The sequence below is a fragment of the Symphalangus syndactylus genome, chromosome 4, assembly GCF_028878055.3.
Source record: "Symphalangus syndactylus isolate Jambi chromosome 4, NHGRI_mSymSyn1-v2.1_pri, whole genome shotgun sequence".
NCBI lineage: Eukaryota > Metazoa > Chordata > Mammalia > Primates > Hylobatidae > Symphalangus > Symphalangus syndactylus.
The window spans coordinates 91,626,989-91,654,615 of NC_072426.2; the positions used below are offsets into that span (position 1 = coordinate 91,626,989).

Genomic DNA, 27,627 nt, shown 5'->3' on the forward strand with positions numbered 1-27,627 from the left:
GGAAAGTATGTATGGATGTGATGTTCAAAATATTTAATCAATCATATGGAAATTATAGGACTAATCAGAATAAATCTGTACAGCCATAAGAGAAAAGCAGGGTCCTGGAGGTCCCTCTGGGGCTAAATGTTAACTCTTGTTTCTGGATTAACACTGAGGAGGTTTGGGAACCCAGGCGTCCAGGGTGGCATGGGGGCAGACAATTTTCAGGGGGATTTGAGCAGTCGTTATTTACCATATAGAATAAAATTATTGTAATTTCTTAACAGTCGATACAATTAATGAAGTGCACTGCTGTACATCAGATCTACTCTCATGGTCTACATCTGTCTTTAGTATAATTTGAAGTCAGGTATGTGATGCCTCCAGCTTTGTTCTGGTTGTTTAGGATTGCTTTGGCTATTAAAGCCCTTTTTTTAGTTCCACATGAATTTTAGGATTTTTTTTTCTAATCCTGTGAAAAATGACATTGGTAATGTAATCGAATGGTGTTGAATATGTACATTGCTTTGGGCAGTATAATCATTTTAATGATATTGATTCTTCAAATCCATGAGCATGGGGTGATTTTCCATTTGTTTATGTCATCTATGATTAGTGTTTTGTAGTTTTCCTTGTAGAGATCTTTCACTTCCTTCATTAAATGTATGCCTATGTATTTTTTTGTAATGACTTTTTTGTAAATAGGATTGAGATCTTGATTTGGTTCTCAGCTTGATTATTATTATTGGTGTTTAGCAATGCCACAGATTTTTCCATGTTGATTTTGTATCCTGAAACTTTACTGAAATCATTTATCAGTTCTCCATTCTGTACCACTTATCTATATGTCTATTTTTTTATTCCAGTACCATACTGTTTTGGTTACTATAGCATTGAGAGCCCTAGATTTGATAAAGCCACATACCTATGATGAACTGACCTTTGACTAAGTCAACAAAAATATACACTGGGGAGAGAACACTCTAGTCAATAAATGGTTCTGGAAAAATTGGATAACCATATGCAGATGCATGAAACCATACCCATATCTCTTACCATATACAAAAATTAACACAAGATGAAACTAAAGACTTAAATGTAAGACTTGAAACTGTAAAAATCCTAGAAGAAAACCTAGGAAAAACTTTACTGAACGTTGGCCTAGGCAAAGAATTTATGACCAAGTCCTCAAAAACAAACATCACAAAAACAAAAATATATAAGTGAGAGTTAATTAAACTAAAAAGCTTCTACAAAGCAAAATAAATGATGAATACAGTAAACAGACAACCTACAGAATGGGAAAATATTTGCAATCTATGCATCTGACAAAGGGCTAATATCCGGAATCTACAAGGAACTCAAACAGCTCAATAAGAAAAATAAATAACTCCATTAAAAAGGGGGCAAAACACATAAACACACACTTTTTAAAAGAATACATACAAGCAACCAATAAACATATGAAAAACATTCTCAACATCATTAATCATCAGATAAATGCAGATAAAACCACAATGAGATACCATCTTACACCAGCCAGAATGGTTAATATTAAAAAGTCAACAAAGAACAGATATTGTGAGGATGTGGAGAAAAGGGAATGCTAATACGTTGCTGATGGGAGTGTAAATTACTACAACCTTTATGGAAAACAGTATGGAGATTTCTCCAAGAACTAAAAATAGAACTACCATTTGATCCAGTAATCCCACTACTGAGTATATACCCAATGGGAAAGAAATAATTATATCAAAAAGATATCTGTACTTGTATATTTTTGGCAGCACTATTCACAATAGCGATGATATGGAATCACCTTAAGTGTTCATTAATGGATGATTAATGAGTCTGTGTGTGCATATATATAATATAAATACCATATTCCATATATATATCATACAGTATACACACATACACACACCAGAAATACCATATTACCATAAATACCATAAAGTACTACTCAGCCATAAAAAAGAAATCATATCTTTTGCTGCAAAAGATTTATGAAATCTAGGACTCTCAAGGCTTAGTAACCAAAATACCATGGTGGTGGTATAATAATAGATAGATCAACAGAACAGGAACTGGAGGCAATGATCCTAAGTAAAATAACTCAGAAACAGAGTAAAATACTTTATGTTCTCATTTATAACCGGGAGCTAAACAAAGGGTACACATGGACATACCGTGGTAAATAATATACACTGGAGACTACAAAAGATGGGAATGTGGGAGGAAGGTAAGGGTTGAAAAACTACCTATTGGGTTACCAAATCACTTTTTGGGTGATGAGTACACTAAAAGTCCAGACTCTACCGCTATGCAAAATATTAATGTAAGAAATCTGCACTTGTACTCCCTAAATCTATAAAAATAAAACAGATATATACATATAAAATAAATAAATCTGTTCTTAGGACTTATAGTTTTGACAATTCAAACCAACAACTTTGGGATAAGAGAAACTTTAGAAGTCAGCATGCAGTAATAATGCTTGGAATAAACCTATTAATCCAATATAAATATCATTTTCATTTTACAGAAATGAAACTGAACTATGGAGGGACCACACAACAGTCTTATTATTTCACACCTCATCCATAGAAAGGCAAGGAAAAGCCAAAAAAGCCCAACTCCATAAAGAAATCTCTTTAATATTCTGCATTTCCAACCGTGCTGGGTTTTGGACTCTTTTAAGCTACGTATATTCAAGCTTCTCCTTGCCAAACACTCTATTTATCACTCCAGAATAAGTAAATAAGAGCAATTAGAAGGCACCATTTTTTAGCAGTTCATTCATCTTGGAACCCATCTACCCAACACCATTGTTAAAAATATTTTTATTTTTAATTTTTGGGGGTACATAGCCGGTGTATATATTCATGGAGTACATGAGATGCTTTGATACAGGTATGCAATGCATAATAATCGCATCATGGAAAATGGTGTATCCATCTCCTCAAGCATTTATGCTTTGTGTTACAAACAATCCTATGTGCCATGGCACAATCTTAGCTATTTAAAGTGTATGAATAAGTTATTATTGACTATAGTCACCCTGTTGTGCTATCACAAAATAGGTCTTACATTTTCTATTTTTTTGGTTCCCATTAACCATAAAAATAGGGAATGTTTCACAAATTTGCATGTCATCCTTGTGCAGGGCCATGACAACTTTCTGTGTATTGTTCCCATTTTAGTATATGTGCTGCCAAAGCAAGCACCCAACACCCATTTTTTTGAGCACACACTAAAATACTGTGCAAAGTAGATATTGGGGGGAGGTAGGTGAGTGCAAAAATAAAGACAGTGCTTGACTCGGGGAATTTCTATTACTTTCTCTTTCAAATTTTCTTTTCATTCCATTATAGCTTTGAATTAATGTCTAAACATTGACTTGATTCTTCAAATTCCTTCATGAAAATGAATATCACTCACTTTAATTGCTTAAAAATCTTATTTTTCCCCTTAACAGTTTTAGCTCTTATTTAAATCATTTATTCTAGTGTTCAGAAATCCAAGCACTTTCTTCTCTGCCTGGGGTATAAAGAAAGGATAGATATTGCAACACAAGAGCCTGGCTTGAAGCCCTGCTTATGCATTGGCTAACTATGTCAAGTGTCAGGGCAGAAGTAGAAAAAATATTCTAGGAGAGTTCGTGGAGAGGGCACTTTTGTCAGTAGTGGTGTGGCGGCTCTGCATTTTATGCAATAAAGGCTTAGAGAGTGGGTTGAGGTGGGAACTAGACATATCTTAATGCAGCCTTTGCATAGGAAATATGTTTTTACTTCTATGGTGTTCTCATTTGGATGGGTTGAGAAACTGAGATTATAACAGGACTAACTCTAACACTAGCCCCAGCCACCACCCCCAGATTCTCAGTATCTTGTCTGCAAATCACGGTGCAAATAAAGTCAATCAAGAGAAGTTTCTTCCTCAAAAAATAAAGCCAACTGTCAAAGACACTTTAGAGAGTATTTACTCTGGCTGACCAGAAAAGTTATGAAAATTATATTAAAGTACTTTAAAAGATGGATAGTTGTTTAAGTAAAAGGATGATATCTTTAAGCTGTCTTATATCTCCAGCCCCAACCCTAGAAGGCATATTGATAGCTGTACAACAGAAGATAAAGAAATGCTAAATCAGGTGGAAAGGATACAACTTCTGAGACATGGCACATGAGAAGTGCACACAAGCAGGAGAGGAAATGCAGGCATGCGACCAAAGTGTTAAGGACCAAGAAGACCAAAAGGGACTCCAGAAATATATTAAAAGTCAAAAGAGCACTTGGAAGCTTAAGATATTTGAACCTCAACATGTTCAAACTTTAAAAAAATAGAAATTTAAAAATTTTTAAACAGAGAGAAAGTTACTGATATGGTTTGGCTGTATCTCCACCCAAATCTCATCTTGAATCGTAATCCCCATAATCTCCACATGTGGAAAGGACCTGGTGGGAGGTAACTAAATCATGGAGGCAGCTTCCCCCATGCTGTTCTCGTGATAGTGAGTGAGTTCTCACAAGATCTGATGGTTTTATAAGCCTCTGGCATTTCTTCTGCTGGCACTCATTCTCTCCCCTGCTGCCCTGTGAAGAGGTGCCTTCTGCCATGATTGTAAGTTTCCTGAGGACTCCCCAGCTACGTGGAACTATAATTCAATTAAACCTCTTTTCTTTTTAAATTACCCAGTCTCAGGTATTTCTTCATAACTGGGTTAGAACAGACTAATACAGTTACTGACTAAAAATACAGGAAATCAAGAATGTAGCATTAACCCCTAAAATTTCACATTTGTTTAAAACAGGCAACTAGAATGTATTCAGTCATTAAGTCATTTATCATTTTGAAAACATCCAGGTCTTAGGGATATGCAATCAGATTATAAAACAATTACATTGTTCTCCAAATTCTTCTCCAAATCTTCTTGCATAAAGTACCCAATACATCAATCATTTCACTTCTCTGAAGAAGTTTCATCCTGTGCACCCCTGTTTATCTTCTTCATGACAGTGTTGGTGTCATCTTAAGCAAAAGTGGGAAAGGCTTGTTTCTTGGTACTACATTGGGACTCTGTGTTTTAGCCTCAGATGAAATTTAGTGTGCTGAGTTCTAAATATCCAGCTTAATGCTTTGTAATGTACTTTTGCAGATCTGGGTTTGCATTACTACTTTACTACTTGCTGGCATTTTGAACATGAATAAGGTGAATATATGAAAGCATATAATTCATGGGGTTTCATGAAGCCTAAATGAGAAAAGAAGACAATGTGTGGTAGTGGGATTTTCACAGTGCTTGGCACCAAGCACATCTCTCCCTTCTTTACTAAATAAGTCAGCACATATTCATTGAGCATCAACTGTATATCTAATTCTGTAATATCTCTGTATGATGCCAATTAAAGTCATTTATTTAACAATCTATCATTGAGCATCTAACATAAGACTGCTGAGTACTGTATTGATTCCTGGGGTGGAAAGTGAGGAAATCGGTTCAGATAATAAGGCATGTCTGCCTCCCAGGAGCAACAAGGCATATGTGACTGTCATGTACCCAATCTACACTCTGCTAAGTGCCGGGCAGGGGAGAGTGGTGTCTAGGTGGCTAATATACTCATAATGCTTTCTAACCTCTAAGCACTTGTTTAGAGATACTGGATGTGGTTATAGCATTTTAAAAGATAAATAAGCCCTCCATAGGGCGGTTCATGGATTTCTCATGTGCTATTACATAGACTAGATCAATAAAGAGTGGGATGCCCCCATCAATCACTAGTAAGGTGATGATCTCACAAGTGCACTACCTACAACTTGACTATCATATTGACATCAGAAAGAGAATTGATCCTTTTCTGCATTATTCCATAAAAATTTTTTATGTTTTTACTTTTTTCCAGAAAGGAGAGAGACACACTTATGCTTTATTCAGTCATGTTTGTCTTATTCATCTCTGTAAGATGTACATCTTCATATCAATGTACATGAAGGATATTTACATGGGACAAAGGGAAGGCGTGTGGATCTTATTTGACTCTTGGCTTAACCATAGCCAACTATTTTCTTCAGCAATCCTTAATTTATCTGAATCTTATTTATGTAATATGATTAAAATATTACTTATTAATCATTTTTATGAGTAAAGGCCCCAATGCATTATAGACATGCAGTAAATATTAATTTTATCATACATCTTCTCTTCTTTAAAATTTTCCCTTCCATTTGAATAGACATTTTTCCAAAGAATATATAAATACATCCAACAAACACATAAAAGATGTCCAAAATTGTTAGTGTTTATGTAAAGTAAAATCAAAACTACAATGAAATATCACTTCGCACCCATTAGAATGGACAACAGTGAGTATTGGCAGGAATGTGGAGAAATAGGAATAGTCATACAATGCTGGGGAAAGTAAAATGGTACAGCTGCTGCAGAAAAGTTTGATCATTCCTCAAGATGTTAGAGTTACCATAAGACCAAGCAATTCCACTCCACACATAAGAGAATTGAAAACAAATGTTCATACTTGTTTATGAGTGTTTATAGAAATATTACACATAGTAGCCAAAAAGTGGAAGCAACTCCATTGTCCACCAAGTGATGAATAAACAAAAAAGTTGGTACATCTATACAATGGAATATTATTAACTAATAAAAGATACTAGTTACTGATTTATGCTACAGCATGGCTGAACCTTGAAAGCATTATGCTCAGTGAAAGACAGTAGGCATAAATCTACATATTACATAATCCCATTTATAGGAAATGTCCAGAATAGGCAAATCCACAGAGACAGAAAATAAATTAGTGGTTGCCAGAAGCAGGGAAGAAGAGTGAAACTTTATGTTCCTATCTTTTAACCTTGGTTTCCTATAAATCCTTTTTTATGTTTCCAGTTTAGTAAGGAGTAAAAGGGGACAAATATGACTCAATAGTTAAGATTATGCAAATAAATAAGTCAATTTCATGTTATGCCTTTGTAAACCATTTGAGAAAAAATAAAGAAAAACCCTCACGTACCTCCCAAAAACTCTTTGCCTTATTGACAAACTGGACTCCCAGACCTTTGTTTCAGAACAGATATTATTGAGAAAATTGGTCCAGTCTCTGTGATTGTTGGAAAGCAATTAAAACAAAAATCAAAGACCTATAACCATCTGTTCACTTCCAATTCTTATCTCTCCATTTGCAGAAATAACAGCTATGTATTATACTGCTTGTGGATCATTCAATATTTTGAGTATGAAAGATAATGGTTGTCATTAGCCTGGCCAACATGGCAAAACCCCATCTCCATTAAAAATACAAAAATTAGCCAAGCGTGGTTGCAGGCACCTGTAATCCCAGCTACTTGGGAGGCTGAGGCAGGAGAATTGTTTGAACCAGGGAGGCAGAAGTTGCAGTGAGCCAAGATTGCACCACTGCATTCCAGCCTGAGCAACAGAACAAGACTGTAAAAAAAAAAAAAAAAAAAAAAAAAAGAAAGAAAAGAAAAGAAAAGAAAGAAAGAAAGAAACAGAAAGAAAGAAAGAAAGAAAGAAAGAAAGAAAGAAAGAAAGAAAGAAAGAAAGAAAGAAAGAAAGAAAGAAAGATAGATAATGGTGTGGTGGTCTTTGAAAGTTATTGCTGAGAAAATTCGGAATTTTTAACAGAAATTCCAATTTAAGCACAGATAGTAGGCTAGAAATCTACTCTCTAACTTTACCTCTCTGATGGTGGAAGCCATGAGCTCGCCTCCCTTTGTGTTGTCTGAAGCTGTTTCCCAATCTGCACCACAAAGTAGGAAAATAGTCATTTTCCTTGATATCTTAAAGTTTGCGAAGAGGGTGCACTCTCTGCCCCTTCCACACTGCACCCCATATCTCCTTTTCTCTTCTACTGGTGTGACTTTTTTTTTTTTTTGGTACATACCTAGTAAAATGAGCTTTTGCCCATCCTACCTGGCGAACCCTTCACAAAGAATCAGATTTAGTTCATGTAGAGAAGAGTTCAGTATACTATGGTCCCAGGCCCAAATCTGGTCTGCCACCTGTTTTTGTAATTACGGTTTTGCTGAAACAGTGCTGAGCTCATCTGTTTATGCATTGTCTATGGCTTTTTGAGCTACAATCAGTTGAGTAGTTGTGAAAGAAACCATCTGACCCATAAACTCCAAAATATTTATTATTTGACCCCTTACACAATTTACCAACCCTTGATATAAAACATTACTGGGGAAAGTGGCTTTCTCACAGATTATATATTTGAATTACTAGACATTTTTGTCATTATTTATTTCAGTGCTTTAGTGTGATATATTTCAAAAAATATATGTAGAAGATGTCTAACCACAAATTAACCACTAGGGTACTGAAGTAAGACAGACTTGATTTTGATCCTAATTCTGATATTTTTACCAGCTGTATGATGTTCATTAAGTTCTTTTTTTTGTTTGTTTTTCTTTGTTTTTGAGAAACAGGGTCTTGCTCTGTTGCCCAGGATGAAGTACAGTGGCATGATGATGGCTCGATGCTGCCTTAAACTTCTGGGCTCAAGTGATCCCCTGCTGTAGCCTCCAATTATTGAACCCCCAGTTTCCCTACTTGTAAAATGGAGATAATGAGAGTACCTACCTGTCAATGAGAATGATTTTGGCTGAGAGTTCAGAAAGCTCAACACAAATGGCTTAAATCTGAAGGAAAATAACATTATCTCTTTTAGCAGGAAAGGGTTCCTAGGCTGTCTAATATAGTTGCTTAACTAGATCCCCAAAAATAAAGGACTCATTCTGCTGAGCCACCATTGGCTATATCCTTAGGCTAGGCTCCCTTGTCACAGATAGCTGCCACGATTTTAGGTATCACATCTAAACATCATCACTCCTAATTCATTAACAAGATTTGAGTCCCACGACCACCTCTTGAGCATTGTCAGACTGAATATTGGCATTCCCCTGAGTAGCTTAATGAAGCAAATGCATGGCCATGTGAAGGACAGTGGGCTGATTGTTGGCATAAAACTGAAATTCAGTTGAAGTAAAGGCCACGGAGGATGAAATGTGAGCAGTGGCCAACAATATCAGCTAAGATTTTTTAAAATGAGAATTATATAAATGAATGCATGTAACAACATGTAGTGTGTAGTCAATAAGTGCTGGCACCTCCTGAGAGCTGTGACATCTTTTTTTTTTTTTTTTTGGTAAATTTGTTGGTAGTGTTCTTCCAAAATATATTGTTTAATATAAAGTATGCTTGAATTAATTTTATTAAGAGTTTTAGAAGAACTGCATATTATTCCATTCAATAACTGAAAAACTTCCAGGATGTAATGAGATTGGATAATTATCATTACTCAAACACAGATGGACTCTGTATCGTTCTGCAGCACACACTCAACTATCAGTGATATTTGCATCCACCTCATATTAAGTCTGTATCAAATACTTATATATCCCCAAGGTCACTCAGCGTAATTAACTGCAAAGTAAACTTCATTAAGATGAATGAACGTGCTATTTTCTTTATCAAATCACTCACTGAATGCCCATGATTTTTAAAAAGGTGCCCATCTTTTTGCTCACCTAATTCTTGCTTGGCTCAGACACCATCTTCTAGAGCTATTATTTGCAGTCTCTCTTATCTGCCCTCAAAGACACAGAATTCCACATTCCTTTTGTCATAGCCCTTGTCATATTGCATTGTAAATGCCAGTTCACATGTTTCCTTTCCCTTCACCAGACTGTGAGCTTTGAAAAGGTAACTCCTGATACACAGCATGTACTCCTTCCATGCTTCAGGGAAAACGTAATGAATGAATGTAAATGTCCATTGAGAATGTCCATATTGAGAGAAAGCTGCCTTTATTTACACATCCCTGACCACGGCAAGACTCTTGCTTGCACTTACCGGATTGAAAGGCCCATCCCTTTTTCTATTTTTTTTTTTTCTTTTCCTTTTTTTTTTTTTTTTTTTTTTGAGACGGAGTCTCACTCTGTCACCCAGGCTGGAGTGTAGAGGAGCCATTTCGGCTCACTGCAAGCTCTGCCTTCCGGGTTCACGCCATTCTCCTGCCTCAGCCTCCTGAGTAGCTGGGACTACAAGCGCCCGCCACCACGCCCAGCTAATTTTTTGTATTTTTAGTAGAGACGGGGTTTCACCGTAGTCTGCATCTCCTGACCTCATGATCCGCCCGCCTCGGCCTCCCAAAGTGCTGGGATTACAGGCATGAGCCACCGCACCCGGCCCCCATCCCTTTTTCTCCCTTTCCTTCTCCCACTGTCTTCAATACTACAGAAAGATTGGAGCCATCCGGCAGTATGATGTTTTTCTTTTCCTCCTCCCTGACCAGGGCACAACATTTTTCCATGAGAAAAGAGAATAAGGAGACTCAGACTCCACCCAAAATTAAAAGTCAATGCAATGGGTACCTATGAACCAAGAAGAGTACCTTGTAGATATTCTGAGTAGGTGTGAAAAGACTCCAGGAACTAAAATTGCTAAATTATGAGACATTTATTTAAAACAATCCCATAAATGATATAAGCATACAAATCTCCAAAACCTTAGCTATGGATACAGTGACAAGACATACTACAAGGAAAAATGTCTATAGAAAACGATGAATACAGAGTTTTGAAAGCCCCTGCCTCCTACACTGAGGGATGTTCTAGGAAAATGCCTCCATGTAGCAGTAACTCTCTCTTTAATCTCTGCCTTTTGAAATCTCATCCATTTTCCCACACGCAACTCAGAGTCAATTCAGCTGTGTACTCTTCCCCAGTCTTCCACCTGGCATTAACCTTGATCTCCTCTCTGATTCCTCAGCATTTTACTGCTATTCTTAGTAGAACACGTATCACTCTCTGCCTTGCACGCCGGCTATTTTGTGGGTATTTGTCATTCCTGCAGCCCACTGGGGAGATCCTGAGCTCCTTAAGGACAAGGGCCATAATTTGCTCATCTTTTCTTCCCCATTGTTACGGACCACCTAAGCTAATATAGAATAAAAAGACAGGGGTAGATCTTGATTAATAAACATATCTGAATATATTCTTCCCATTACACTTCACTGCAAAACTGAAAGCCTCTTTGTGAACAGACTGTTTTCCTTATGCAAGTAGGGTTTTGAGAAATGAAAAATTATGTTCAAAAACTCGATTGTTGATCCTTTCTGTGTGATCAGCTATATAAGTAGAAAAACATTCTTTTTTTGTTAGGGTGAGGATATTGCACCAAATATAAATGCCTATGTTTGCCTAGTTCTGTTTCTTGGGAGAACCTATATATCCTTCTAATTTAATTGCCTCAAGAGATTGGATTTGGCAGATAATTTTGGATCATAAATATCAGTTTCTTTCTCTATCTACTGTCTTCCCAAGCATTTGAGACCAAAATATCACAAATGGATCACATCAGAGCCATGAAAGATAAGTGATTGATTGTCTCCTTGATATTGATCTCATGCCAGTAGAGAGATGAGACAACATGGAATTTGCCTTCTTTTTGATTTATTCACGAAACAGGAATTTCACCAAAGTCTGGATATCATTCAAAATCTAACCATAGGGCTGCCATGTAGGGTGGTGGATCCCCCATTATTAGAAGTATGCAAGCACAGGTTGGGTCAGCCACTGATCATGGGTGTTGCAAAAGGATTTCTTCCCCTGGTCAGTGTTGGACTAAATAGTCACTAAGGTCCCTTCTAGATGTGTTAGTTTGTGAAAGGTCAGCCCTGTATTCAATCTGGGAGAAAGAGCTAGAGTGGCAGAGGAGAAACTGTCCGCTCCCCATTACCCTGGTTCCCCATGACATCAACAGGCAGTTGGTGGTGTCACGATGCTACACAAATGTGAGGCGTAGGCTTCCAGGCTCAAACACAGCATGTACCAAACACACTGACACAGTGTCTTAGTCAAAATTTTGAACTGTGAAAACTGATTAATTTTGTATCCAACTGAAATTCTATTTCACAGCAAAGCAGTTCCCCAGCTGTGAGAGGCTGAACACTATGGCTGCAAAGAAATCAATGATCCTTCTATGGTACTCAAGGCATCTTTATGATTCCCTTTGGGTGATAGACAACTTCATGTGACCACGGTTCTGATAAATACAACCCAAGCATTTCAACCAGTGGGCAAACAATTGCCCATAAAGCTATCCACTTCTCTCTGTTAGGTAGTCACTGGATCACTGCCAGCAGAGCAGGGTGGAGCTCACAGGCTGGGCCTCTGTCTGCTCTCGCTCATGCACTCCTTGGCATCCAGCTTGTTCCCATCTGCAGAAACATTATAATTTCCAAATGTTGAAGGGATTCTAATAGTGCTGAACAGAAATGTGTGCACAGTCCAACTCCAAAACTGGAAAATGTTTATTTTTGTCACATCTTCCCCTTGACGTAAAACCATGGTCCACTTTAATAAACAAGTTGTATGGTCAAACTAGCTTTTTCCAGATAGGTTTTAAGGAGAAATGACTCTAGGTCCAGCCATAAAAAATAAAAAGAGAAAAAAAATAGTTCCTCAGTGGGGAGTGACCAAGTTAAAACATACATTTTTTTCCTTCTGATGTCTCCAAACCATTAGATATGGTAACATGAACTGCGAATCTTCAAGAAGACCATTTAGGAAGCCCAGCTTGCAGTTTATTTGACCATGGGAACCTTTGTTCCTGGCTCCCATTGAAATTGAACTGAAATTCCACAGAAGCACAATTTAGGAAATACTGAATTAAAGTAAAACCCATGGGTCTATAGCATCAGGGGATTTTCATAGTGTGGTCCAGAAAATATCAGAAAACCAAAGCATTTTACACAATTCAGAGACTGGTAAAAATAGCACTTGTATGGAAATGGTCCCTTTTTATGAAAAGCCTGAGGAAGCTATAAAATCACTTCTACTTGCATGAGTGCCAGACCAAGAATAAAAAGAGAGAAGACGAAAAGATGACAGGTGAAAGGAGGGAAAGCGTTGAGGAAAAGAGCATGAGTAGAGAGTGACCAGGTCCAGCAGGTATTCTGAGCACAGGCAGAAGGTGTTGTTCCAGGTCTACATGCAGGCAGAGCTGAATCCTCAGGTCAGTAGTAAATAGTGTGGGCCTAGTTTTCATGCCATAGAATACAGATGATTAAGATTCTATTCTAAAAGTCCAATCATTTCAGACAATGAGATTTCTCTGCAGTAAATATGAAAGCCAGGAAGCAGCAGAGATAAGCTCAGTATGTTGTTCAGTAGAAAACACAGACTGGACCACTAGATGGCCAGAACTGAGACATTAAATGGAGCAGTGGGCAACAGAATCATTCCCCAATCACACCTGGTTAATGTCATCAGCAATGCCAGTTTAAAAGAAACATAAATTATGCTAAGAACCTCAGTGTATATTATTATATTTCAGATGTCAAGTTGGTGCAAATTTATGTTGACCAACTTAGGAAGCCAGGTGGACAAACTTGTACTTACAACCAGGTAGGAAACGGTATGGAAAATGCTATTTATCAAAGGCTTAAAAATATTTCTAATTTTTGACCTCATATTTCCACATGGAATCTGTCTAAAGAAAACATCCTAAATATGAAAAAAAATTGTTGTTCAAATGTCTGTATTGCCATATATCTATATGAATAGAAATATTAAAATTGCATAAATTTCCATTAATAGAACAGTTCAGTAAATTATATTTGGAGTCACACAGTGGAATTTCATGCAGTTATCAAAGGTGATGTTTATGAAGCATCTGTTAACCTGATTATAAACCTGATTATAATACAATGTTAAACAAATAAGAGAGAAAAACATAAGTATATTATGTAATCATGACTATAAAAATCGGGTAAATATAGCAAAAATGACCAGAAAATACAGCAAAAGAGCAATAATAATGTAAAGTTTATATAATTATAATTTTTCATGACTTTCCTCTTCAAATTTATTCAGAAGCTTCTAATTTTTCTTTTACAGGTATCATTTATCTTAAGAAGCAGTATTTTTAAAAGAATATTAGCCCAGGGAAATAAATATTCTTAAAAATGGTGCCAACACTGAGCCTTCTTACTAAGTTGTTCCTAACTACAGATGCAGATTTTGGAAAAGATCCATATATGGAAAATCTTTATGGCCAAAATTGTTCTTTGCTGTAATGAAATGTCATCAGGAAAGTGGAAGAAAGAGAATCAATGCACACTAAGAAATTCCTACGTCAGGCAGACTGCAGAGGCTAGGTATGGTTTGGGGGAAACCCTTAGGTGGTAGCCATGGTCCATAGCTATAGCAGCTCAGGGAGCATAGGACCAGATGCACAGAGCTCCAGCTTCCTGTGATGAACTGCCTAGAGCGTGGCCTTCCTGAGTAGCCATTTTGGTTTCCAGGAGTCTATTTTACATGATGACATATTAGAAAAGATTTGGAAGGGGATTTAAGTGACATTGCCAAGATAAAAGCGCATTAGACATTTGGTTTGGAGACAGAAATGTCATGTACCTGAGCAGTTTCTTTGAAGGAATAAGACAGATTATCCTATGTGGCCAATAAATTCAGTCTCATTCTTTACAATGACTCAATATGACAAAGGGTCTAAAAACAGCCTTGCTTTTTTACTTGGAAATATATGTTGTGTGCTCTATAACCCCTGTTTTGGATGTCTTCTTATTTCAATCTGTCCCATACTAGGCATGTGCCCCTGAAATGTAATTTCCAGTAATTCTTTTTTTTCTTAAAAAAAAAAAAAGACCAAGAAGGAAAAACCCACCAAACAAACAAAAAAACTTAGCACTCATTTACCTTTATTTTAGGCAACTAAGGCAAAAGAAAAAAAAAACTTGCAATGTAACTATTAATTAGTATGTTCCCAGAACAAGTGAGATTTTTATAAAAGAGCACAATGGATATAGAATCAAGGAAACTCTTCTTGTATAGAAATAATTCTTTTTTAAAAAGTTTGACAGCTCCTCAATAAAGTAGCACCCTGGCATGACCCAAAGAGAAAAGAAGCCACACTAAAAATATCTCAGTAAAAATGGAAAGAGCTGACATTTCCTTCCATGCTCCTGGAAGAGCTGTCTCTGGGACTACATGGCCCTCGGCTGTCCAGTTGCTTTATTCTCCACTCCCCTGTATACCTCTGCTTTGGAGGCAGGCAAAGGATGCAGAAAATGCCTGAAATATATAGTTGGCATGAACTTGCTCTTACTTTTCAAAACTGATCAGCTATAAAAAAAAAAAAAGCACTAGAAATGAGTGCCAGCAACAGAATCTATGGCATTCTAAAAATAGGCATGGATGAGGCAAAATTCAGGGATAAACACATTAAAACTTTAAATTCCTGGCTCATTAACTTCTGGTATGCTCCCACATCTTCCCCTCTGGCATGGACACTTGAATAGGTGTTATTTGCTCAATCATTTATTTAAATGGTTTTATTGAGTGATGATGTGCTGGGCATGCTGGGAGGTTTCTGTGAGAATAAGAGATGACTAGAAATGGCCCAGCATCTTGAAATCACTCCAAGGAAGTTACAGGTCCCCAAACCCTGACAAAGGTGAGGTTAACAGAAATTGAGCAATCCTTGCTCAAACCATTTACGGACTTGAACAGAGTCCACAGGAGCAGAGGTCCATAAACCATGTTCCTCTATATTCATGAAGTGGAGAGATGTTGGCCAACCAATCAGTAAAAAATATGAATTACGATGGCTATGCTAATTATCCTGGTCTGATCACTACACATTGCATAGTATTGAAACATCATTATGTACCCCATAAATATGTACTACAATCATGTGCTAATTTAAAACTTTAATTTAATTTTAAAAATTCTTTAATCCAGAATGCTACTTCAGCCACTGAGAGATGTGGCTGAAGGTCTCACCCTTTGAAAACACACACATAACAAATATCCAAACAAGATCCTTGTCCAAAATACCAGTGAAGATACTGGCCCTTCTCCTTCCAGCAAATGTTCTTTCCATAAACCTCTGAGCCAGAGTGTTGGCTTCTGCAAAATAAGGATATGGAATTTTTGTTTGGGAGACAACTTCTATGTAAACACCTATTCCTCATACTATGTTATGAAATTGTGCCCCCCCACAACCCTTGCCAAAATTCACAAGTTGAAGCCCTAACCCCACAATGTGACTGCTTTTGGAGACAGGACCTTTAAGGAGGTAATGAAATTTAATGAGATCCTAAGAAGAGGTCCCTTATATGATAGGTCTGGTGTTTTTAAGAGGAAGAGACACGGGAGGGTATGTGGATAGAGAAATGCTATGTGAGGACTCAGAGAGAAGCAGCTGACTACAAGCCAAGGAAAAAGACCACTGGAGAAAGCACACCTGCCAAACCTTGATCCTGGACTTTCAGCTTCAGGAACTGTGAGAAATTTCTGTTGTTTAAGCCGCTCAGTCTATGGTATGGCAGCCTTACCTAACTAAGACATATCATGGACTGGTTTACAAGTCATATATGTTAGTCCACATGAGAGAAGAAACATATCTAGTAAATTTCAGCCATCAGGTGAACACAAAGAAAGGCAATCGCATTTGGTTTGCAGTCATAGCTGCAGTATCATTTTTTTGAGATGGAGGATATGAGGGTCCCTAAGCTTCCATAATTTATTCACATCTCTGCCTCCACTGAAGTAAACTCTGTGGGGTTTCATTGTTTTTAAGATCATTACAATAGTGAAGGACATTCATGTAAATGAATAAGATAGATAGATAAAGCAAGAAATAATATTTTTAATCCCTGTCTTTCTCAGACTCTCTTGATTGTAGACACAGTTATCTCCACACTGAAAGCTCAGCCCCATCTACTGCTGAGCCAGTCTTTCACACAGAAAAATCTGGTATGATGTCCAGTAGTACAGTGGCAAGCTGAGAGCATCCACCTGGTCCTTGTAGTTTTCTCCTGTTTTACCACTGATTCTCAGGCTATGGACTGGGCATCTAGTCCCGTGTCCTGTTCTCATCCTAATCTTGCTTCTGAGATGAGAGTCTAAAATCCTAGGATCCAAATAATCGAATACTCTCCTTGGTTCTTGTTTGTTTCTCATACAACATGGCCTATATGCATTCCCTCAGCCCAGGGTCATTGTTCCAATGAACCGATCACATAGAATAAAGTATCAATGACTAAAATGACTCCAAGCCTCATTTCCTAATTTTAACCATATTAGCCTTTACTAATTAAGATGCTTCAAGGAATATACTAAGCTGTCTTTCTGGATAACCTTATTCTTTAAACAATCTTTTTTTGACATGGCTAATTTTTAATTACCATTTTTTTAAAAGAATTGAGAGTTAGAGAATTTAATTCATTTGGCAAAGATTACATACATTAAGGTGATGAGAGGTTTCCAGTCCTGGCCAAAATGTAGTATCATGGACTAAGACTTTAAATTTCTGGCAAAGAAGGACAGTGATCCTTGAGAAATGGAAAACAAATGAGAGTTGAAAACTACATAGTCTGAAATAACAAATGCACTGGATGGGACGGAAGACACATTAGACATTGCAGAAGAAAAGGTAGAGGTCTTGGGTACATAGCAATAGAAACTATCAAAAATAGGAAGTTAAAAACAATAATGAGCATCAGTGAAGTATGGGGCAACTTCAAAGTATATATTAGGCATATAACTTATGTAGAAGTAGAGTTCCAGAAGAAGATGAGAACAAAAAGCTATTTTCAAATATAATAGTCAATTAAAAAAATCATGAAAATTATAAACCCATAGAGTTGAGAAGCTCGACAAATTCCAAGCATAGGAAGCATGAAGAAAACTATATAAAGGCATATCATAATTAACTTTTTACAGCAATAAATTGAAAACCAGTGATAAATTATAAATCTTATAAGTGACCAACAGAAAAAGATGCATTATACAGAAAAACAAAGGTAACGATAACAGTAGAATTTTTATAAACATTGCAACGGAGATGTCAGTAGAGATGATCTTTAAGAAACTGAAAGGGAAAAACAAAAACAAAACAGTTAATCTAGAATACTTTACTCAACAAAAGTATCTTTCAAAAACGGAAGTGAAATAAAGCCATTTATAGGGCTACAACAGCTGAGAAAATCCAGGAGTAACAGACTTGCATTACAAGAAATGTAAAGGACATCCTTCAGTCAGAAGAAAATTAACAGCCAGAAGTATATATCTACCCAAAGAAATACAGAGCATGGGAAATGGCAATTATGTGAGTAAATATAAAGTCTCTTTTCTTTTTATTTAAAAATTCCAAATATAATCAACTGTTTACAGCAAAAATAGTAACAAAGTATTGTGAGGTTTATTTATATATGTATATGTTTATGTATATGTATATGTGTATGTATATACAATGTTTGATAACAGTAGCATAAAGATGAGGAGGGGAGAGAGAAGAGAAGTGTACTATGTAGAGTTTTTATACTACACATGAAGTGATAAAACATTACTTGCAACTTGACAGTGAAAGCTAGAGGTATATACTAAATCTATCAAATAATGATAAAGCAACCATGAAAATAATAAAACAAAGAATTAGAGGTAAGACAACAACAAAGGAAAGGCAATAAAAAGGGAAGGTTATCATATTGGATAAAAAAGCAAGACCCAATTATATGCTGCCTACAAAAAGCCCACTTTAAAATATACAAACAGGCAAAAAGTATAAATGAAAACAGATATACCACACAAACAATACCCAAAAGAAAGCTGGAGTAATTACATTGTCATCAGACCAAGTAGACTTTATATTCACCAAAATTTGAGGAATAAAGAGTAATACTACCAGCCTGGGCAACACAGCCAGTCCTTGTCTCTACTAAACACAGACAAAAACATTAGCCAGGCACAGTGGTGCATGCCTGCAGTCTCAGCTACTCAGGAGGCTGAGGTGGCAGAATCTCTTGAGCCCAGGAGATTGAGGCTGCAGTGAACCATGATCTCACCACCGCACTCCAGCCTGGGCAACAGTGTGAAAACCTGTCTCCAAAAACAAAAAAAGGAAGAAAGAAAACAAAAGAGTAATGACACTACATAATGATAAAGGGATGGGTAAACTCTCCAAGGATGCATAACAATGATAAATATCTATGCAGCTAATTACAGAACTTCAAAATACATGAAGCAAAAATCAATAGAACTGCAAGGGAGAAATGGACAAATCCACCATTATAATCTGCTATTTTAACCCTTATCTCTTGATAATTGACGGTTAAGAAGACAGCAAATCAGTGGAAATATAGAAAACTTGAACAAAAGTCAACCAACTTGAAAAGATTCAGTTATAGTACACTCCATCCAACAACAGCAGATAAACATTCTTTTCTAGTATGCATGCCACATTTACTAGGATAGATCACATTCAGGTTCATTAAAATAAAATAAAATACTTAAAATGGTTCAACTCATACAATGCATGTGCTCTGAACACAGTGGAATTAAGTTAGAGATCAATAAGTAAATGATACCAGGGAAAGTCAAAATATTTGGAACTAACATACTTCTATTTAACCAATGGAGAAAGGAATAATATAAAAGTAATTAGAAAGTATATTAAACTGAAAATAAAAACAGAGCATATCAATATTTGTAGGAATTCGCAAAAGTAAGATTTTTGGTGGGAAATTTATAGCACTGGTAACCTGTATGAGAATTTTAAAAAGGCCTCATGTTAATAATCTTGTTTTCCACATTAAGAAAGCAGAAAAGGAAAATCAAATGAAACACAAAATAAGCAGAAGGAAAAAAGTAATAATGATATCAGAAATTTTTTTAAATGGAAAAACGAAAATCAATAGAGAAAAATCAGTGAAATAAAAACTTGATCCTTTGAGAACATTAATAAAATTGATTGATTCTACTAGGAGTGATGAGGGTAGGGAAAAAAGTAGACACAAATTATCGATAACAGAAATGAGAGAAATGACAGCACTACAGACTCTAGAGTTATTTTTAAAAACAAGAAATTATATTGAACAAACTTATGTCACCACCAACAAACACTTTGATGAAACAGAAAAATTACTTGGCCAGGCACAGTGGCTCACGCCTGTAATCCCGGCACCTTGGGAAGCCAAGGCAGGTGTATCACCTGAGGTCAGGAGTTAGAGATCAGCCTGGCCAACATGATGAAACCCTGTCTCTACAAAAAATACAAAAATTAGCTGGGTGTGGTGGCAGGCGCCTGTAATCCAAGCTACTGAGGAGGCTGAGGCAAGAGAATAGCTTGAACCTGAGAGGTGGAGGTTGCAGTGAGCCGAGATCGCACCATTGCACTCCAGCCTGGGCAACAAGAGTGAAACTCCCTCTCATAAATAAATAATACTTAAAACATCAAACCATCAAAGGTTTTTCAAAAATAGATAACTTGAATTTTCCTGCATATAATTATTGAACTATCTATATCAGTAAACTGTAGTTGAAAATCTTCCCACAGAGATAACTCCAATCCCAGATGACTTTACTCGGCAACTCTACCATAAATTTAATTAAAAGAAAATACCAATTCTAAAAAACTCTTTCAGAATATTTAAGAGGAGGGAACAGTACCAAATTATTTTATTAGGCCAATATTCCTCCAACACCAAAACCAAAGACACTACAAGAATATTACATACAAGTGTTCTTCATAAACATAGATGCAAAAAATCTTAACACAATTTTAGTGAACTTAATCCAAAAAAAAAAAGGACAATACATCATGGCCAAGTAAGGTTTATCCCACGTATGCAAAGATTTTACATGCAATATTAACAGATTTTAAGAAAAACATACGATTATTTCAATTTATTTTTCTTTGAATCGTGACTAAGCCCCACCCTGACTGACACTATTGAGGCCCCAGCATACACTGTGTCTGAGTTCTGCTGATCTGAAGCAGTTTTGATGTATAAAAAAGAATCAGTACCTGAAATACATGATGTTTATCACAGCATGATAAAAAGTAGATATGCCAATTGTGTACACATGTTTGGATGAACAATGTTAAATGGAGGACATCTGGAATCCAATTGTTAAAGGTTATCATCAACATTGTCATAATTTAGAGACTGAAAGTAAAATAAATTCTTGTGGAACATCCAGGAAATACTTCCCACAGTAATTCCTATTTTATTTTAATTATGCAGAAATGGTACCTTTTCTCCTCTTTCCTTTTTCTTCTCCTTATTCTTACCCATTAGTAACATAGTATTCATCAGAAGGCTCTGAATAACAGTCCTCCAGACGGAACTGTTTTATTCTAGGACTTGGAGGAAGAGACTCTTTTTAAATGATTTTTGATTTCTACAATTCTGTTCACATAGCAAATGTTATCATATCAAATACCATCAAATGTAAATGACTGTGTGTAATATAACTCTGTGATATAAAAGTAAAGAAATATAATCAACACTACTCTTCTCCTCTACAGACTGCAATTCATGAAAACGTTTGCCTTCCTTACTGAGTCACAAGAACGGATTCTTTTATAAGTAGTACATAAAGATTCTCAAAGATTAATAACTTGATTACACTTTACCTGTATGCATTGAATTTATAAATTCACAAAGAGCTGGAAAGCAAATCAATGAAGGTTATATATACCAATGAATATCAAGATCACTTAACTTTAAATGTCTACAAAGCAAAATTAAAAAAAAAAGCCAATATGGAACATAATCCCTTTAATAAAATCTACTGAAAATCTTTGGAAAGCTAGAACTAACTAAACAATATAATTCTTGTATTCAAATCTCCCTGATCCTTTTCTATAAAGATTTGTTTAATCTCATTATTTGAACTTTATTTATCACAATCCCTGCTTACATATTCTTTGCCATCCTGGAGTCAACCACACATCCAGATCAATATCACACTTCAGACGGGAAGAAAAAGGAATTTAAAAAAAAACCCTAAATTTTAATTCTAGTATTTTTATCCACTCTTATAAATTATTACAATGCCTGACTTATTATGGGCATTTAATAACTACATCTTCTCATTTTCACAAAATAGGCAATCTTTTGCAAGGCATTCGTATTTTGATGTTGCCTCTATGCATTAGATCATAAAAATAAGAGCAGACTCAACTTATTCAACCCATTCCTAGAAGAATAAAAACTGTACTATGCCAGGAGAATAGATACTAATAAAATATTATAAGATAATGGATTTCTTTATATTTTTGAAATTTTCTTACCACTATGGCAACATGTCATTTTCAGAGCTGTCATTGACCTCATCATGCCATTATTCTCTAATTCAGACAGCAGTTGGATGCCCCAGGAGGTCTGGCATCAGAACAAATTCTAGTGACTGCCCAACAAGAAAACAACTGTCAGTCTTAAGAAGGGCCATGTTAACTAGAGGGAGAAAAAGGTTCTATGTCATCAGGAAATATACACATCTCTGCTGCCTTTTAAAGCCACTTTGGTGCAAAATGTCATCGCCATAGAAATGTGTTCTTACATGAGCTATGCATACATGCTTTGTTCCTAGCAAGACAAATCATATCTTTATTTTAAGATCTCCTTATAACATACAACTATAGAATAGCCGAGGAAATGGTAGGTGGGCCCCTATCTTGTCAAAACCCAAAACCAGGGGATCACTATTAGGCAAATTAGACATTTATAAAGGTAGAATAAAGCAGAGATTCAAAATGCAGGACATCCCATTTCTCAGTGAAGGGATTTGAGGCAGTTTAAGTCATTATCTTCTTAAATATACAAGAAGGGAAACAATAATCACGTCGCAGGTGGTTTTAAGGAATAATCAAGGTAATGTATTTAAGGTGCTCAATGCAGTTCTTGATACATTGTAAGAACTCAAAGAATGATAATTATTTGGGGGGCTGCAGGTGAAACAGGAGAGTTCCCTGAACCCGCCCCCCGCCCCGACCCCTGCCTCAGGATGTGTGACAAGGGTGTGGCTTACCTGTTCAGCCACCATGCCTTCAAACCCTTTACTGGAGGGGGAGCACACAGACAGGCAGGAGCCGGGGCAAGTGTTTTTGGGCTCCCGTCCCAAGGTAGCATCTAGGGTTGGGTGCCTGCAACCACTGAAGCCCCAGGGGGTATGTTACAGTGCTATTTTAGCTCTGCTATCTGTAGACAGCTTAAGTGTTAACCAGCTCAGTGATCTCTTGGTAGCCGGGTCCTTGTCTGGCATCCAGAAAAAATCAGTTCACATGGACAAATTGAAGGATGGTAAATGCGGGGGATTTTAGTGCTGGATGGAGATGGCTCCCAGCAGAATGGATGGGGAGCTGGAAAGGTGACGGAGCTCTTGTGCTCTTCTGCTCTTCTGCTCGTGGAGCTTGGGGTTTATATGAGCAAAGTATAGCGGGTATGGTAAGCCAGGGTGGTCTTGGAAAAGGCAACATTTGGGTGTGAAAACAGGAATACCTGCTCCCATTTAAGGCCACAGGTTTCTAGCCTTGGGGGTGGGGACTTTGCTGGGGAATCACTCTCTTCTACGCAGTATTTCCTTATGCATTGTCCATATCACAGGGAACTTGGACCTCTGTCTCTACCCAAGACCTGCTACCCTGTTTCTGGCTAGTATACATACCCCAATCAGCTTTGAAATAGCTACAATAACCTAATTTAGAGGACAAATAAAATATTTTCTGAATATTAGATTTCAAGGAGACCTCCAGAAATTATTAAGTCCAATGCCTTCATTTTAAGGAATGAAGGAGTGACTTGGTCAATTTCACCCAGCTAAGTATTCAATGAGTTCTGACCCAGATGTAGATCTTTGATCTAAAAATTGATCTGAAATAGACCTCCAATTTTAGGTAAAATGGCTTTTCTCTGTCTCGCTTTTCTTCTTCTCTTTTTCTCCTCTTCCACACCCATTCTCTTTTCCTCTTTGGTTTCTAGTTGGCATTTCAAATGACTTAGGTATTTTACTAAGCATCAGGAAAGAACTTCTCAGTCATCTGTAAACTGCCCTGGTCACCATATATCAAAATTATCCAATATGGTTATAGTAAACATATTGGCACATCTTTGGGTCTTCATGGCTTACCTTCATAAAATACAAACACGATACTCAGAAGAAATCATTTCTGAGCAGTTAGAATTTATTGACAGGTATGCTCCTGTGCACTGCAGGCAAAATCGACATTGCCTATCAGATGACACGTGAAATATTAGAAGACAATCAGCAGTTAGTTCTCCTGAGCCCTTGATTTATTTACACATATCCTTACTCTGAAAGGCTTTGAAAAGTAGAGTTACTACCCAACCCAACACAGCCATGTTCTCCAGCCCAGAGCAGAAAGGAAAGTGGTCCATCACCTGAAGATGCAGCCAAGAAACCAAATTCTTTCTGAGGCAATTCAGACAGACAGTTCTCTAACCGTCTGTCCCCAACCAGATTGACAGATTGAGCTGTGAAGTCAGCCACATAGGACTCCATCAGCGCCTCCCACTCTGGGCAGCTGCACGCTCAGCTGGTCCTAACCCTCTCCAGGCAGGTGGGCTGCGGGCTAAGGAGCAGATTCATTAGAAAGACTGCCTCTGGGTGCTGGCACAGGTTTGCCAAACCCCAACTTATGCTCCCAGAAATGGTCAAAACAGGCTCAGCAGGTTTCTGAAACCACTATTAAACACGGAGCCCATGGTAATCTGGTTACAGTCTCAGAATTAGGCATTCAAAGAACAAGGGAAAACAATTTAGAAGAAAAGCAACACCATGCCAGGGACAATAGATAGGAGGAGGGCTTGAAATCCCCATGCAAATTGCATGCCTCTAGGTACCAATTTGCCTTGCAGCGGAATTTAGGCTTCCGAAAGTTAAATTATGCATACAACAGCCTCATTATCCACAGTGGTATTTTCATATAAAGATCTGAAGACAAAATGTAAGCTTGCCTCTTGGAACCTTTAGAAAAAGCGATTGACTAATCCGCATACGGAACAGCTCAGGTTCCACCTGCTGCTGTCTGTACAGATGGGAAGATGTAACCAAGGGGACTCCCCACAGCAGCCAGCTCTGCAGGGCCAGCTCTGTGTGCAGCACTATCCCGTACTTCTCTTTCAGATGCTGCAATTTTGCAAAGCATTTTAAACATATTATTTTAAAGTCACAAAGCATGCAGCTGGGTTGCAGTAAGATATGTTTCCTATAACAATATTTGGTGGGTTTTTGTTCTCACACCAATATACACTTCCGTGTATTAGGCCAAAATAAACATGTTTGGGAGGTCTGTTTTCTGTGCACAAGGAAAAGCCTGGTATTTATTATTTATAAAGATATTCTTTAAGAGTTACTTTCCCCAGGAGGCATAATGTTGTTGCTGGGTGAATTTTCACTCATTCAGCAAATATTTATTGAGCTGCCACTCAACTGAAAGCAGGAGTTGAAAGACAAACTAGATATTGCCCTTGCTTTCAAGATGTTCACTTTCTATTTGTGAGGTAAAGAGGCCTGATTTTGCTACAATACAGCATGTTCTGTGCCGTGGGGGCTGAGCAGAGGCAATGGTAAGAAGAGTCGTGACATTTGAGCTCAGTCTTCAAAGAGCAGTGGATCTGTCCAAAAGATTCTGTGTCCAGAGCGCAGCATTTGCAAAAGGATGAAAGTTGTGTGGACCACAAGTCATGCATGAGGAGGGCCACGAGACAGTCACTATGGCCAGAATATAGACTCAAAAATTGTCAGATGCAAAAGAGAAGGGTCCTGAAGAACCTCGCATGCCCTGTTGAGTTTAGATTATAAATTAAGGAGCATGGGGTGTGACTAAGAATTTCATAGAGAAGTGAAACATGGTAATCTTAAACCTCTTTTCTTTCCTCTGTGTATGGTGTTTACATGCATACGTCACAGGGAATGTGGAAAATATACTCTGTGAAAGGAAATTAAATCTTGGGACCCCAAACTCATTAAGCCAATGGGAAAGGTCAAGCTGGGAACTGGGTCACGCAAACCTGCCTCCACCTTTGGTTCCTAAATAAGATGGCTACAAGATGAAAGCTACGTGTCCCCCTATGCCCCCATCCCACCCAAATTTTGCCCACGAGGAAATTCCTAGTGAGTTACAAGATCATTTAAGGTGTTTCTGTTAAATTTTTGCCATAGCAATGTAAATTGATAGCTTATCTTTACAGGTGCCATCACCCCCTGCCCACCAGACACAAAGGCATATCTCATTGTTCCCCTGGCCCATTTAGTGTATATTATCTTATGTAAAATGCAGATTCCCTGAATTTTTACTCCACCTCATTTGTCTATACCATCTTATGTAAAAAAAATGTAGATTCACTGAGCCAGACAAAGGCACGAATGACTATTTTTTCCCTGCCTTCCTCTTACATGAAATTGTCTACTTCTCCATATCCCGCCCTTTCCTCTTTAAATTTGGAGCCCTCAAAATCATCTTCAGAGAAAGGCATAGACCCATCTCCCAGAAGCTGTCCTTAACTTTGGCAAATAAACCTCTTCCTAAAATGACTGAGACTTGTCTCATTATTTTTCTTGATCGACAGCTCTAAGAACATAAACCACCTGTGATGCCACAAACATGATCATATGCTTATGTTTCATCCAGCACCCTTGAAACAGTGTGGAGAGCCTATTGGCCAGAAGCAGCTGAAAGTAGGTGACTTAGGAGAAAATTGTGATAATCCAAGGAAGAGGTAAGAAAGAGAAAAATCAGTGAGCAGCAGCACAGACTGAAAGGATGGAAGGATTTGCAAACAAGACCTGAAACTACACAGATAATTCTTGAAGACTGGATGTAGAATATGACCTAAAGGGAAGAATATTAATTTATTCATTAACTCACCAAATATGTCATGCCAGTAATGTGCCAAATACCTTTCTAGGTATTGAGGACAGGATTAAAGAGAAAACAATTCATTTTCTTCCTGGATCTGACATTCAGATGAGGAAAATAAAATAGTGTCCGAATCTTTAGCTTGGCAAACTAGATTATTGTTGTATCATTGAAACACGAAATTCATGCCTGTTACAGCAAAAAAAAATCTATTCTACCTTAGACATATTGAATTTGAAATCTCTGTCTTCTATAATCTCACTTGAGGGATTACACATTCTACAGGCTGTGAAGACACTGCACATTCTATACCTTTCTGGAAAGCATAGGACTGATATTTTAGGAATAAAACATTCCAATTTTGGGAGCTGGCAACGATGACAGGTCACAACCAGCTGATTGGAAAGGTAAGCTAATTGGCACAAATGACCTGCATGCTGAACACATGAGCTAGACTGAAGAGGAGAAGGTCTCAAGGGTGACAAGTTCTTCGCCTCACAGTGCTGAGTAAGAAGCCTGGAATCTGCTCCACGGTTTCCTCCTGCCAAGGTTCTCTTGCTCCATAGGTAAACCCAGCTCCGCTTTTCTGAAGTTATCGAAAATTGAACCTATAACTTGGCCTGGGAAAGATGAAAACACCACCTTCTCTACAGGAAAACAAGGACATAAGGGAACTTGAGCAGAGATTTTCAACCTTTTCCTTTTTAGAAGTAGAAACGGTTTTTGTTTTGTTTTATGAAATGAAATCTTAGCCCATTTATCTCAGATAAAATGGAGCAGATGACAGAAGTGCGGCCAGGAGTAAGGCCTTACGTGTAATGCAGGCCACAGTGGACTGCCACTTAAAGCAGGTTTCTGGTCCCACCCCTTCATTTCACTAGGAGGGGGAAAAAAGGGTCCGTAGGCAAAAATATTTG

General features: G+C 37.4%; 1 protein-coding gene and 1 non-coding gene across 11 annotated transcripts in view; both read right to left on the reverse strand.

Annotated features, from left to right (window-relative positions):
• NRG3 (neuregulin 3) overlaps positions 1-27,627 on the reverse strand; it is a 1,125,306-nt gene that overhangs the window by 645,663 nt on the left and 452,016 nt on the right. The gene's annotated exons all lie outside the window — the stretch shown is intronic.
• LOC129481392 (U6 spliceosomal RNA) lies at positions 3,104-3,209 on the reverse strand. Its single transcript, XR_008657398.1, has one exon. It is a non-coding gene; the product is annotated as a U6 spliceosomal RNA (small nuclear RNA).